Source organism: Peromyscus leucopus, chromosome 6, assembly GCF_004664715.2.
Source record: "Peromyscus leucopus breed LL Stock chromosome 6, UCI_PerLeu_2.1, whole genome shotgun sequence".
NCBI classification, from domain to species: Eukaryota; Metazoa; Chordata; class Mammalia; order Rodentia; family Cricetidae; genus Peromyscus; species Peromyscus leucopus.
Window position 1 is genome coordinate 123,901,714 of NC_051068.1, and position 14,785 is coordinate 123,916,498.

The following is a 14,785-nucleotide window of genomic DNA, read 5'->3' on the forward strand; positions in this document are numbered from 1 at the left end:
CCCGAGACCCTTGCAAATCTCATTACACTCTGAGTGATCTCAGACAACTTTCCCATGCTGCTACAAGTCCTGCAAAGTGACCTCTGCTTGATTCTCCAGCCTCAAGTCATGCCACCATTCTCTTCCAAATTCTTCAACTCTAATAGCTCAATTTCAAACCTTATAACACGTTAGGCTTATTGGAATTCTTCACAGCTTGGCTCAGAGATCACCCTTCACAGTCACAATTTGCCCGATTATGGTAGCTTTCTCTCGGTTATTTCCTATTGTTCTCCTCATACCCATTCTTTCTTGCTTCATTCTATTGAAAGAATGGTAGAATGTGCCATTTTTGAATAAGTGTAATTCTGAGCCAACAGCACTTAAAGAAGTAGCAGGTGTAAGGCCCCTTGATTCCTCCTGTCTCTTCCTGGAGGCCAGAGACAACTCCACTATGAAGGTGCTTTCCCTGTACTTGAAGGGAAGTGACAATCTTAGCTTTTAAAAATTAAATTTAACTAATTGATTTAGTGTGTACATTGTGTGTGTGTGTGTGTGTGTGTGTGTGTGTGTGTGTGTGTGTGTACGCGTATGTGCAAATGGGCATGTGTTTTCTCTGGCCCATGCGTGGAGATCAGATAACAACTTGTAGGAGTCAGTTTTCTCTTTCTACCATGTGGGTCCTGAGATTCAAACTTATGTGGTTAGGCTTGGCAAGCAAGCACATTTCCCACTGACCTGGCTCACCCATCTGGAAAATAATATTTTTGTAATCAAGGACAGGAAGCTTTGGTAGCTAATCTTGATGGCCAGCTGATGGGGTTTAGAATCAGCCAGGTGTGGTGATATTGTGTTTCCAAATATATCAGGCACCCTAATAAATTTATCTGGGGTCAGAGAACAGAACAGCCACTAGACAGACATAGAGGCCAGAAAATGGTGGCACTCACATCTTTAATCCTAGCATTCCAGAGGCAGAGATTCACCTGGGTCTCTGTGAGTTCAAGGCCACACTGGAAATGGCCAGGCATGGTGACACACATCTTTAATCCCAAGAAGTGAGCCTTTATTTCCAGGAAGTGATGGCAGAAAGCAGAAAGGTATATAAGTCATGAGGACCAGGAACTAGAGCTGGTTAAGGTTTTAGGTCTTTGAGCAGCACAGTTCAGCTGAGAGGCATCCAGTCTGAGGAAACAGGATCAGCTGTGGAACTGGCAAGGTGAGGAAGCTGTGGTTTGTTCTGCTTCTCTGATCTTCCAGCTTTCACCCATATAACTGGCTTCAGGTTTGATTTTATTAATAAGACATGTTAAGATTCATGCTACAGCCAGGGGACAAATCCCTTGGTATGTTTGTGAGGGTATTTCCAGAGAAGTTTAAATGAGGAGGGAGGACTAGCCCTGGGCTGGAGCCCTGTGCTGAATAAAAAGGACAAATGAAGAGGATCGCCAACTCCCTCTGTTGACTAACTGTGGGTAACATACGAAAGTCACCTCATGCTCTTGCTGCCCTGTATTTCTTACGGTCATGATGGAATATGCACATCAACCCGAGAGCCAAAACAAACTCTTGTTTAGATTGTTTCTGTCATGGCAACAAGTAATTGTGGTCAGAAAACTTGTGCTGAGGAGGAATTGTGTCGTGATTTGAAAGAAAATGGCCCCCAAAGGGAGTGGCACTATTAGGAGGTGTGGCTTTCTTGGAGTAGGCGTGGCCTTGTTGGAGGAAGTATGTCACTGTGGAGGTGGGCTTTGAGGTCTCATATATGCTCAAGTCACACCTGGTGTCTCAGACCACTTCCTGTTTCCTGTAAGATATGGAACTCTCAGCTTCCTCTCTGGTACCATGTCTGCCTACATGCCTTCATAATCCCAGCCGCCATGCTCCTTCCATAATGATATTGGACTAAACCTCTGAAAGTATAAGTGAGGCACTCCAATTAAATGTTTTTCTTATAAGAGGTGCCATGGTCATGGTGTCTCTTCACATCAATAGAAACCTACCTAAGACAAGTTGGTCCTTAGGAGTGAGGATGTGGCTATAGTGAGCTTGGCTAGCTGGTGAGGAGTAAGGCTGTGGTTGTGGTGAGCCTGGCTAGCTGGTGAAGAGTGAGGCTATGGTTATGGTGAGCCTGGCTAGTTGGTGAGGAGTGAGGCTGTGGCTATGGTGAGCCAGACTAGCTAGTTCTTAGGCCTTTGGAACTGGTTTAGGAGAGGCAGATGGAAGAGTTTGAGGCTGCCAGCAAGAAAAGCCCAAGAATACTGTAAGGAGAGAATACTGGAATGTTCCAGCAGGAGTGCAGAAGACTGGAATGCTTAGCCTGGAACATTTTGAAGGGAAACAGGACTCATTGGGAATTGTAGCAGTGGCCATTCATGCTACATTCTGGTAAAGAACATGTCTGCGTACTATACCTATCCTGAGTAACTGAGGCTGAATTCAAAAGTGATGGACTAATTTACACAGTACAGAAAACTGCAAGACAAGATAGTACTCAGAGTGAGACAGACAGACAGACAGACAAACAGAGCCAAGAAAGACACAAAACTGTGAAGTTTGCTGAGGAAAGGGGAGTGTGTGAGTTTAAAGATGCTGACAAGGTGGGCAGAGACAAAGCAGCTGGACTTGCTGAGGAGAGCAGTGTCTTTAAGGAGAAAACTCACACTTAGCCCTGGGCCACTAGGAAAGTTGGCTTCAGGGCCAGACCCCACCCATCAAAGACCCCAGCTTGTAAAATTTCCAATTCATTTGAAAAGTGAGAGAGTAAACCGAGAATGCTCCAGAAGGGGTTCACAGCTCTAAAAAAGCTGTCCAGGGAATTGCTTCCAGCTTCAGCAGCTGAGATGCACAGAGAGCATTATGACTGAGGCAAAAGGAGCCCAGGTCACATTTGTAGCTAGCAGTAGAACTTGGAAACATCATCCATGTGGTTTTGCAAAATGCAGGAGTCATAGGATCACAGAAGACTTCCCCAGGCTTCTGAGGCCTGCTGCTGAGGCCAAGGCAATGTGTGGCAGGGTCAGATTCCCTGCAAGGAGGTCCTGAGAAGCCACTGTGTGAAGCTGGAGAGGTACAGCTCAAGTACAACAGAGACCCAGGCTCAGGCAAGCTGCAGGAAGACAATGGAACTGTCTCAGGAGCGGTTACACATGCCTCCGGTGGCAGAATTGGAGGGGCAAGGCTACCCGAGGTTGTGGAGCCCAGATGAGGCCAACTAGAGCCCCAGGCACACGGCATGGAGTTGCAGGGTTTGGTGGGGCGCTTATTCGTTTGTTTGTCCTGATGAATTTGGTCTTGCTTTGTACTAGCCAAAATGGTGAGCTCTAAGTTCAGTGAGAGACATTAACTCAAAACACAAGGTAGAAAAGAAATGAAGGAGACTCCTGATGGTGCCCTCTGGCCTTTGTACATGCATGTGCACACAAGGACCGCCACCCCTCGTTTTTCTTTAGTCTACCTTTGCCGGAAATTCTTCCCCCTTCCAAACTAAAAAATTGTAAATCCTTTTCTCCATTCCAATCCACCATTTCAGTGAAGTCTCCCTCTAATGATAATTATAGCAGCCCTAAGAGAATAATGCTATATTTATCGAGCCCTTGCTGTATGGTAGACACTTTTCTGAACATTTTTTCTAAAATACAATTTAACCTTCTTTAACAGCCCCACAAGGAACTGATATTAGTCTGCATATACAAATAGAGAACAGGGGTTAGAAGGGTTAATGGGATGAACAATGTCTTTGGACTCCAGCAGTTCTCAGACATACCTCCATCGTGACTATAACTCTGTTACACAGTGACTTATTTGAGTAGTGGCTGTCTGTCTTCCTCCCTGCAGAATGCAGCTAAGACCTGCAGTTTTAGCCTTACACCCACCCTTGATGCTGGCGCAGCATGCTTAGGTGGAAGCTGCTTTTCTCTGCCAGACATGGATCTTCCCTAAAGTGTCCCGAACCAATTTTAGACAAATTTTCTAATATGTCTAACATTCATCTTGGATCCTTGAAAGTTACCATGTCTGGTGTTTGAGAAATAAATGATTTTAAATTCCTTTTAAAGAAACTATAGAGACAACAATGGTGCATGGGAATGTTGAGATTTCTTTCAGCTATTTGAAAAATCAACTTTGATGTGAAATGATCAAAAGCCTCTACTATAAAGGGAAGCAAAGTATAAGCAAATTTATATTCATTCTATGGCAATGGCACAAAAGAGAAGGAGTTAAAATGCATTTTATTCTTAAATTGATTCTGAGATCTCTATACTAAATGATGCCCCTAAGAATTAAAGTATTTTTTATTTTGTATTATTTGAAACAATGAGGCTGCAGCTTTAGGCATTTACTAACAGAATGACTCTACACGTCTTCCACTGATGGCTCCTCTATTCAAAGCAGTCTGCTTTTATTTGCAAAAAGCTTTTAAAACAACATATGAAAAAAAATCAGACTTTTTAAAAAATGATCAACGCTGACAGATAAAATTAGAAATTCTATTAAAAATGTAGCTTTGCGAAAATTTTTAGTTTATTTTCTTTCCAGAATATGCCTCTAAAGAGAAAGAAGTCAGGTGGTGGAAATTATAAATTAACTATTTTACTATTTCCATGGATTGAAATATTGCAACATAAATTGTAGATTTTCTTGAAGTTATTGGGGGAAATAAGAACAATGAAAATAGATCCTTTGTGAGTTAAATGAAACTTAGAAGGGCAGTGAAGTGGATTTTGTAGTACAGTTATTTGCTGGACCACTATGGTGAATTTTGTGCCCATAAGCCTTCAATACAGTATTCTATGTGACAGTGATCAAGCTGGGAACCTGCTAAGGATGGGGGATAGGAATCACAATTGAGAATAAAACAAAGACAATATTCACAATTAGCATTAATTGAACGTTTGTGTATCAGATCTGAGGCTTTCTCATGCATATTAACAGGATTTCCTTTAAACCCACAACAATTCCATGGAATCAGCATTTCTGTTATCTCCATTTTCTATGCAGGAAAACCAGAGCATGGAAGGACTATGAAACTTGTCTAGGGCTTCTCAGGTAGTAATGGCCATGCTGAGAACTAAACTCATGCTGTCTTGACTGCAGGGGCTGCAGACCTTCCCGTAAATGACTAGAGACCCATTAGTCTATGGATCTATATTTAACATTAACTACTAGTAATTAGAAATTTATGATGATCCACACAAAGAAATTTATGGTGGCAAAGTACAGTTCTTGGGTTCAACTTAATTCATTCAACAAACTGGATATCAAGGAAAACATTCTGATTATGGTTGATGACCACTGGTCTTGGAAGGTTTGCACATCTCAAGTGTGCTGTTTAGACAATAAAAGTAAATGCACAAGTAGCAAGGTCAAGACCTGAATGAAAAACCAGGAGGTGTTTGGCACAATGGAGGAAGCTGTGCTGTGGAGATGGTAAAGAAGATACAAACTTTGCGATACTGTCAAAATCTCCAGAAAGGATAGTTTACAGATTCCACAACAACATCACAGTCATTAAAGTTTTCAATGTTTAACCTAAATCTCTCCAATTTCCCTAATCATAAATGATTTATACTTGTTCAAGAAGTGTAACTCTGCAGGGAAATGGTGACATTTGGGTAATTAACTAATTAATCAGAGTAATTCATGGCGAATTTTTTAGGCTAGAGCAGCTGATGAATCTTCCCAGTTTTAAGGAAGAGCCAACCCTAAAGGTCTGGGTCCGGATTCCACACTTGGATTCTTCATGCCCATTAACTCCCTCTCCCATGTAACTGTTGTTTCGTTGCAACTATTTGTTAGTAAACGTGATAATAAATATTAGTTAGGCATTGAAGCAGAATTTCTTATTCCATCATCATTCCAAAACAAACCATGATCTCATACTTCATAGAGTTCTGTATCCATTATTTCCTTTTTCTTTGATTTAAAAAACTACCATGGCCAAAAGCGACATGAGGGAAAAAGAGTTCATTTTGGCTGACTCTTCCAGAGGGCTAGTCTAGTGGTCAGGAGGACATGTCAAGCTGCTAGGAGCAGGGAGGCTGGTTATATTTTTCATCTATACACACGAAGCAGAAAACCCTCAACACCTTACTCCAGTGATGTACTTCCAACAGCAAGGCTTTACCTCCTAAGGGCTCCATAACCGCCACAAACAGTACCCCCACTGGAGACAATGTATTCAAACACATCAGCCTGTGGGAGACAATTCATCTCTGTGCTCTCAATAATCTCTTGGCCTTATCTTGATACAAAATGCATTTAGTTCTCTCTCTCTCTCTCTCTCTCTCTCTCTCTCTCTCTCTCTCTCTGTCTGTCTCTCTCTCTGTCTCTATCTCTTTCTCTCTCTCTCTTACTGCGTGTGTGTGTGTGTGTGTGTGTGTGTGTGTGTGTGTGTGTGTGTGTGTGTGTGTCTTGACAGGGTTTCTTTGTGTAGTCTTGGCTGTCCTAGAACTAGCTCTGTAGACCAGGCTGGCCTTGAACTCACAGACATTGCCTGCCTCTGTCTCCTGAGTGCCAGGATTAAAGGTGTGCACCACCATGACTGGCCTCAAGGCAATCTCTTAATTTTGACTCCCTGTGAAATTAAAAAACAAAACAAAACCAATTATGTATTTTCACCATACAAAAGGCACAGACACATTACCATTCCAAAAAGGAACAATGGGGCATAGTGATGAAAGCCTGGACCAAGATGAGACCAAAGTGGTGTAGGACAAACACCATGTCTTGTGGCTCCATGTGCTGTATCTGGGGCTTCTGTTTCAAAGGCCTGGATGGTTCTGCCTTGTAGTGGGTATTTGTTCCATCTATGACCTTGGGGTACCAGCTTCTAGGTGTGGCCTCTTGGCTAGAGTAAAACCTGAAGAGCATGTACAAGGGACCCCTTCTCTCTCTCTCTCTCTCTCTCTCTCTCTCTCTCTCTCTCTCTCTCTCTCTCTCTCTCTCTCTCTCTCTCTCTCTCTCTTTCTTGAATGGTGGAGACTTACTCAGGCAGCAGAAAGCAGCATGGGACTGGCTCTCAGCTTTCCAGGACTCTGCAGCGGATTTGCCCTCTCCTGTGTTAGTGAGTTTTTCTCCTCAATATAATCCCTTAATAAATAATTTCTTTATCAGTTATCTGTGGACTTTCTGCATAATCTGGCACCCAGTGTGGGACAGGTCCAAGATGAGATGGTCCATCATATTACACTTTTAGCCAGAACTTCAGATAAATCTTACCCATTACTCTGAGACTGGCTACGAATATTACAGCTAGTCCTAATGATACTTAACCTTTGTTTTAGTTTTTTCACGGGTTCCTACTGAGATATTGGCACCCCCTAGACATCAGGAAGCAATTCTAAGAAAATGACGCCCCCTCTTCCAACAGGTTTTGTTTTCTCAGGGTTATGGATAATTGTCATCTGTTAGGGGTTGGTTATAAATTGTAATAGAGTTGGGGGTGGAACAATAAAGTTAAACTCAGGAATCTCTTTAGGGAAAGAAAAAAGGGGGATAGATAGTATAGGATATTAAGGTAGATTATTGTATCTACTTGTAAACTAATTTAGCAACTATCAGCTTTAGGTTTATATGGATTCTTATATACTGATACAAATGTAAGCTGTTTTTCTATTTCTGTGTAAGTTAATTTGTATATTGATACATATTAAGTATATTGCTGTCATATTGTACTATACATTTCTACCTCTGACTAAGATATTTTTGTATATTGTCACAATTTTGAGGTCATTGTCCTTATGCTGTACATCTGTTTATAGATAGTTTATTTTTATATAGTGAAGCCTTAGTCCTTGAGTTATTTAGGTTGTTAAGAACTACAGGTTTATAGTCAATCATGCTTGTAATAATCATAGTCATGTAGTCAGGTTATCCAGATATACAGAAATGTGTGTCAGATGGATAGGTAATCTTGAAACACTTCATAGACATAGAGAATATGACATTTAAATGTTTTGATAACTTAGAATGCTGTTGACATGAGGCATGATTACTCCTGGCAGCACTGATCTACTCCCAAGAGAATGTTGGGCTTCAAAAACACTCCATATGGAAGTTTGTCTTCCTCTTGGCAAAAAAAAAAAAAAAAAATGGCCTGCTGGGCAAAGAACCACCATTGCCTTGGCTGCTGACAATACGCACACTGTCCTTTATGGATGAGCAGGACACAAGGAAAAGCAACTGCTGAACCTTGCCAAGACAGGGTAAGACAGTCTTTCAAAATTCCTGTTTCTGAGCCAGGCAGTGGTGGCGCATGCCTTTAATCCCAGCACTTGAGAGGCAGAGGCAGGTGGATCTCTGTGAGTTTGAGGCCAGCCTGGGCTACAGAGTGAGTTTCAGGAAAGATGCAAAGCTACACAGAGAAACCCTGTCTCAGAAAACAAAAAACAAACAAACAAACAAAAAAATCCTGCTTCTGAAAATTGTTTGTTAGATGTTCTAGGCCTGTAGCCAAAAGTGGACACCCAATGGTGCTGAGAAACAGAAACATTAGGTGACTATCCAGGCTGCCAGGCCGTCTCTGTCAATTCTTGCAATTTTTCAGAAGTCATGCTTGTACTTCCTGTTTACTCAGGTAATATTATTTTCCTTCTCAGGTCATTGATAGGGTTGAAGACTAGATAGTTATAGTTACAATCCTCTTGTTTCTTAGCTAAGAACATATTAGGTACTAGAATTAGACTCTTCAGGATAGGACAGCTATTGGAGTAATCTCCATAATTTGCCATCTACCTATGGTCTGGACATTTAATATGTGTTTCTTATTTGATGTTGTTCTTGTTGGTTGTATTTCCATTTTTTGTTATTATGTTATTACCTTTCCCTTCTTCTGGACAATACTTGATAATCATCCCTGTTGTATATAGTTTTGTATTAGATTTAGAACTTTCTTATTTAGATAAAAGGGGGAGATGTAGTGGGTATTAGTTCTGCCTATGACCTTGGGGTACCAGTTTCTAGGGTGTAGCCTCTTGGCTAGCTTAAAACCTGAAGAGCATGTACAAGGAATCCCTTCTCTCCCCCCCCCCCCAAGTCTTGAATGGTGGAGACTGACTCAGGCAGCAGAAAGCAGCATGGGACCGGCTCTCAGCTTTTCAGGACTTTGTGTTGGATTTGCCTTCTCCTGTGTTAGTGAGTTTTTCTCCTCAATATAATCCCTTAATAAATAATTCCTTTATCAGTTATCTGTGGACTTTCTGCATGACTGTAACTGCCTGTAACAGAACTGTTCTTGGGTTTGTTTGCATTGTGTGGGTTTTGACAAATGTGTACTAAATTGTCTTCACAAATGTATTATCTCAATTCTTCTCACTCCCTAAAATTCTCTCTGTGCCTTGCTCTTCATCTCTCCTTGCTCTTCATCCCTCCTTGCTCTTCATCCCTCCTTGCTCTTCATCTCTCCTTGCTCTTCATCCCTCCTTGCTCTTCATCCCTCCTTGCTCTTCATCTCTCCTTGCTCTTCATCTCTCCTTGCTCTTCATCTCTCCTTGCTCTTCATCTCTCCTTGCTCTTCATCTCCCCTTGCTCTTCATCTCCCCTTGCTCTTCATCTCCCCTTGCTCTTCATCTCTCCTTGCTCTTCATCCCTCCTTGCCACTGATCATTTTGTTTTTTTTTTTTTTTTCTTTTTTTCCGAGACAGGGTTTCTCTGTGTAGCTTTGCGCCTTTCCTGGAACTCACTCTGTAGCCAGGCTGGCCTCAAACTCACAGAGATCCACCTGCCTCTGCCTTCCCAGTGCTGGGATTAAAGGCGTGCTCCACCACTGCCAGGCTTTTTTTTTAGAACTTCATACCACTGGAATCACACGGTATGCAGCCTTCCCAGTTTGACTTCCTACCTGTAGCAATAAATGTTTACGGCATTCTAGTAGGCATGAAGAGAATTTCCTCAGCTTCTGCAATGACAGATGAGGTGAAATACTGCTGTGGGATGTTCTGTATGGCAAATCTGTTGCTTTGATTGGTCGATAAATAAAATACTGATTGGCCCATGGGTAGGCTGGAAGTATAGGCGGGACTAACAGAGAGGAGAAAAAAAAGAACAGGAAGGCAGAAGGAGTCACTGCCAGCTGCTGCCAGGACAAGCAGTATGTGAAGATGCCAGTAAGCCATGAGCCATATGGCAAGGTATAGAATTGTGGAAATGGATTAATTTAAGCTATAAGAACAGTTAGCAAGAAGCCTGCCATGGCCATACAGTTTGTAAGCAATATAAGTCTCTGTGTTTACTTGGTTGGGTTTGAGTAGCTGTGGGACTGATGTGTGACAAAGATTTATCCTGACTGTGGGCAAGGTAAGAAAACTCTAGCTATAAAATACCTTTCCACATGCTTACCTGCTGTCAGTTATGGTTGGAATCTGAATCCCCCTGTAGGTAGACCTGTGTTCTGAAGCTAGTTTCCCAGTGTGGGGAGACTGTGGAAACTTTAGGAGGTGGAGTCCGACTGGTAAAATTAGGTTAGTAGGGCAGGTCTCAGAAGGCTGTACCTATCCCTGACTCCAGCCTGCCATCTCTGCCTCCGTGTCTCTGCTGTGTAGAGAGTTGAGGCCTCATGCTCTGGCCACAGGGGACTGCTCTGCCATGCTTGTTCCACGTGAGGAATGAAAGCCCTCTGAGACAATGAGCCACAATTAAACTTTATTTCATTTTACATGTATGAGTGTCTTGCCAGCATGTATTTCTGTGCACCACACGCATGCCTCACATATAAGGACCAGAACAGGGAATTGAATCCCCTGGGACCAGAGTTACAGGTGGTTTTGAGCCATCATGTAGGTGTTGGGAATCAAGCCTGGGTCCCCTAGAAGAGCAGCTAGTGCTCTTAACAGCTGAGCCATCTCTCCAGTAACTAACGATTCATTTATTTTGGGAGCAGTGTTGGGATTTGAACCCATTCTTTTGTCTGCTAGGCAAGTGCCCAACCAATGTGTTAGTTTGAATAAGAATGGCCCAATAGGCTTAATAATCTGTGAATGCTTAGTCACCAGGGATGACACTATTTGAAAGGATTTTAAGGATTAGGAGGTGTGGCCTTGCAGGAGGAAGTGTGTCAGTAGGGAGTGCTTCAGGCTTCAAAAGTCCTCACCAGGCCCAGTCTCTCTCTCAATGTGCAGATCAGGATATAGCCCCCCCCCACTGCTCCAGCACTGTGTGTGCCCTTGTGGTCCCTGCTGTGATGAATTTGGACTGAGCCTCTGAAAGTGTAAGCAAACCCTAATCAAATGCTTTCTTTCCTACAAGTTGCCTTCATCATGGTGTCTTTACAGCCACAGAGCAGTAACTAAGACATCCACTAAGCTTCTTAACTAAAATGAAGTGCTGACATGGTGGTTCAGTGTTAAAGTTGCCACCATATCTGGCAGCCTACGTTCAATCCCCAGAACCCACACAGAGGAAAGAGAGAACCAACTCCTCTGACCTCCACATGTAGGCCATGGCATCCATTCACATGAATAAATAAATAACAAATAAATAATAAAAGACATTTAAAATAGAGTGATAGAATAATCAAAACATTACTAAGTGAGAAAATAGAAAATTTTGCATAGAATAATGTTTTAAAAATAAGAAATCAACTATTAATATGTGTTATTTCCTATTTGCACACAAAAAGTATAGGCATTCTATTCTCATTTACTCAAGTTATTCATTAGTTATCTACTCTGGGCAAAGAACACAGGAAGAAATTGATAAACTTCCTGCTCTCACAGAACTTCTAAGTATTGCAGAGAAGGCAGCTATTAAACAGACAATCGCATGGGTTATTAATTAATTACATAATGATGAGTTGAATAAAAGGCGGGTACAGGGTGACATCACTATGTGCCAGGGCAGTCTAACCTAGGTCAATGCTTCCTTACAAGCCTTAGCACGGAGCTGAAAGATGAGTGGGAACTTGCAGGGCAAAGACAGGAAATAAAATTTCTATTAAGAGCATATATCATTTTCATCAGAAAATGGCATTTTGAACTTTTTCAAAAGAAATAACTTACATCTCTCCACCCCTTTGTACCTGCAACCCACAGCTGCACGGCACCAGAAGTTTCTACTCTCTGCTTGCTTTGTGCAAATCAAGTTCAGTGATCAGACATTTTCCTCTCACATTCTAATCCATCAACTGAATGAAGCGATTAAGATAAGAAATTTAGACTGCAGAACAAAAACCGTAAAATAACATCATGATTGAAGAGTCTCTTTGCCTGGGGCTTGTGTTAGGGAACAGATTTGTGACCTTTGATAGTCAATCCACCAAAAGCCTGTGACATAGTCTTGTTGTTGACCTCGAGGAGAAGCAGGGCCACTGTCTATTCTGGCTGAAGTTCTGTTTTTATAGGTTCAAAGTTAAGGACCACAACAAATGAACAAAGGACAGAGGACAAGAATTATTTTGAAATCCATATAACATGTATCAATAATGGAATTTTCCTCAACTTTCATGAATGAAACAGCTCTCACTGGATGCCAAGGAGTAAGACTCCCCTGTTAAAAGTATTTTATCTCTTTGAAACACTTTCGCTACTGATTTAACCAAGACGTGTTGGCAGTCAATATTTTCCTGGGTGTTAGGAATATGAGGTGAACGAGTTGTTTGCTGCTCTTGGCTTCAAAGCCTTCAGTCTTAGTGCCATAGGTGCTACAGTAGAAACACACGTGAGATGTGATGGGTGTGAAAGAGTACAACTTCTTTGGAATTGTACCTTTGGTGAGGATGGAAGAGGAGCCACCTCCACAACCAACATGCACCAATGGTGAGCTTTTTAAAACTTCATTTATTGATATTATTTGTTATTGTTGGTGGTGTGTGTGTTGTGTGTGTGTGTGTGTGTGTGTGTGTGTGTGTGTGTGTTCTGGCGCGTGCCTGCCCTGATGTAGAAGTTAGATGACGGCTTTCAGGAGTCAGGTCTTTCTTTCACTGTAGGTGCCGTGGACTGAAGTCAGGTCATCAAGTTTGTTTGATGAGCACTTTTGCCCACAAAGCCATCTCATCAGCCACATTCACGAGTTTTATAGGAAAATTTAGAGAGACCATCATCTCTGGGAAAACCAAGAAGAAGAAAAAATAGCTAGGTATATTTAATACTTAACCATGCCATGAAAACAATCACCAGATATTCAAGTGTAAGTACTGTATATGTTTCCTATTGTTACTTAAACAGATAAGCACAAATCAAGAGTTCTAAAACATATGTCCTGTTCTATAGCTCTGTAGTTTAATAAAAGTCCAAATTAGATTGGCAGGATGGCGTAACTTCTGGAGGCTTTGGGAGAATCCAGTTCCTTCTTCCAGAATCTTTTCACAATCCTTGGCTCACAGCCTGTCCCTCTGACCATGGCTTCAGTCTTTGCATGGCTTTTTATCCCTGTTCTTCATCTTTAAGGAGCCCTATGATATGAGTTCTTTCAATGATTCAATTGTGTCTCCCCTTCTCAATATGCTGAATTTAATCACATCACAAAATCTCTTTTCTCATGTGCTATGTTCTCAGGTTACAGGATCAGTACATACATATCTCTAGGGAGCCATTGTTCTGCTTGCTAAGACATCCTTACAGCAATTTTCTACAAAGAATGCTCATTCCTCTGTCCCTTCTCCCCCATGTCCTCCTGTGAGGGTGTACTGCTACTTTTCACTGCTGTTATAAAAACACCATGACCAAGGCAAGTTATAAAAGAAGATGGTTTGGGGCTACAGAGGGAGAATCTGCAATGTCAGGGAAGTCATGGCAGTAGGCAGGTGGGACCACAAACAAAAGCAGAGAGAGCAAACTCTCAGAGCCTTCCCCACCAAGGGGCATGCTTCCTCCAGCAAGGCTGCACCTCCTGAAGATTTCATATCTTCCCCAAATAGCACATCAATTGGAGATCAAGTGTTCAAATAACTGAGCCTATAGGGGCATTTCTCATTTAAACCACCACAGAAGAGGCATTCAGGATGTCTTATAGTTCACAGGACATGGTGTAATTCAAAGAACTGTTAAATGTTCCTGAGATTTCTGAGACTTGCAAAGGATATTTAGAATATGTACAACTGAATAAAAATCAATTAAGAAAAATAAATTGCAACTGTAGGGAATTCTCAACTCATGGAGAACTGAATTTTCCATCAGTCACCTTTGTGTTAAGAGAAGTGGTGGCGTCCTGGTTGACATGGGAGGACTTGAACAAGTTTCCAGTTGCTAAAGAGTTTGCCATGACTTTATGACCAGGTCACTATGGCATTTTAGTAGCAACACAAGGCTTCAAAACAGAAGACTTTGAAGGGCAGGTGATCTCCTTTTGCATTATAGTTCAACCTGCAGCTAATTAGAAGGTCAGATGGAAGTGGGTTATGGCGGAATCACAAACCATTGTTTGGTAGTGATTTGAAAAGATGGGGAGGGGGGACCTTTCAGGCCAAGACAAATGGAACCAAAGGCGATTCACTATCAAAATCAGACTGAGAAATGGTGCAGAACCCAAGCCTGCTTTATTTCTTTCTGTTTGCATTTTATTGTATATGTACGATTTCCTTCTATTGGATTTCCTGCTCAAAGAAATATTTTGGCTGTTAGATATGACAACCTTTAGTTAAATACTTTTTATTCTGATTATTATAGCAAATAGATTTGCCTGAGGCAATTAAACTACATGGTAAAAAGCACATTGGAAAATTTCAGAAATTGAGATTGCTCCTTCCTGTGGGATGGTCTTTCTGTATGCTGTACATATGTGTGGCTCTCATTGGTTGATAAATGAAGCTATTTTGGCCAATAGCCAGGCAGAATAAGTTTAGGCAGTACATTTAAACTAAAGACAGCAATGC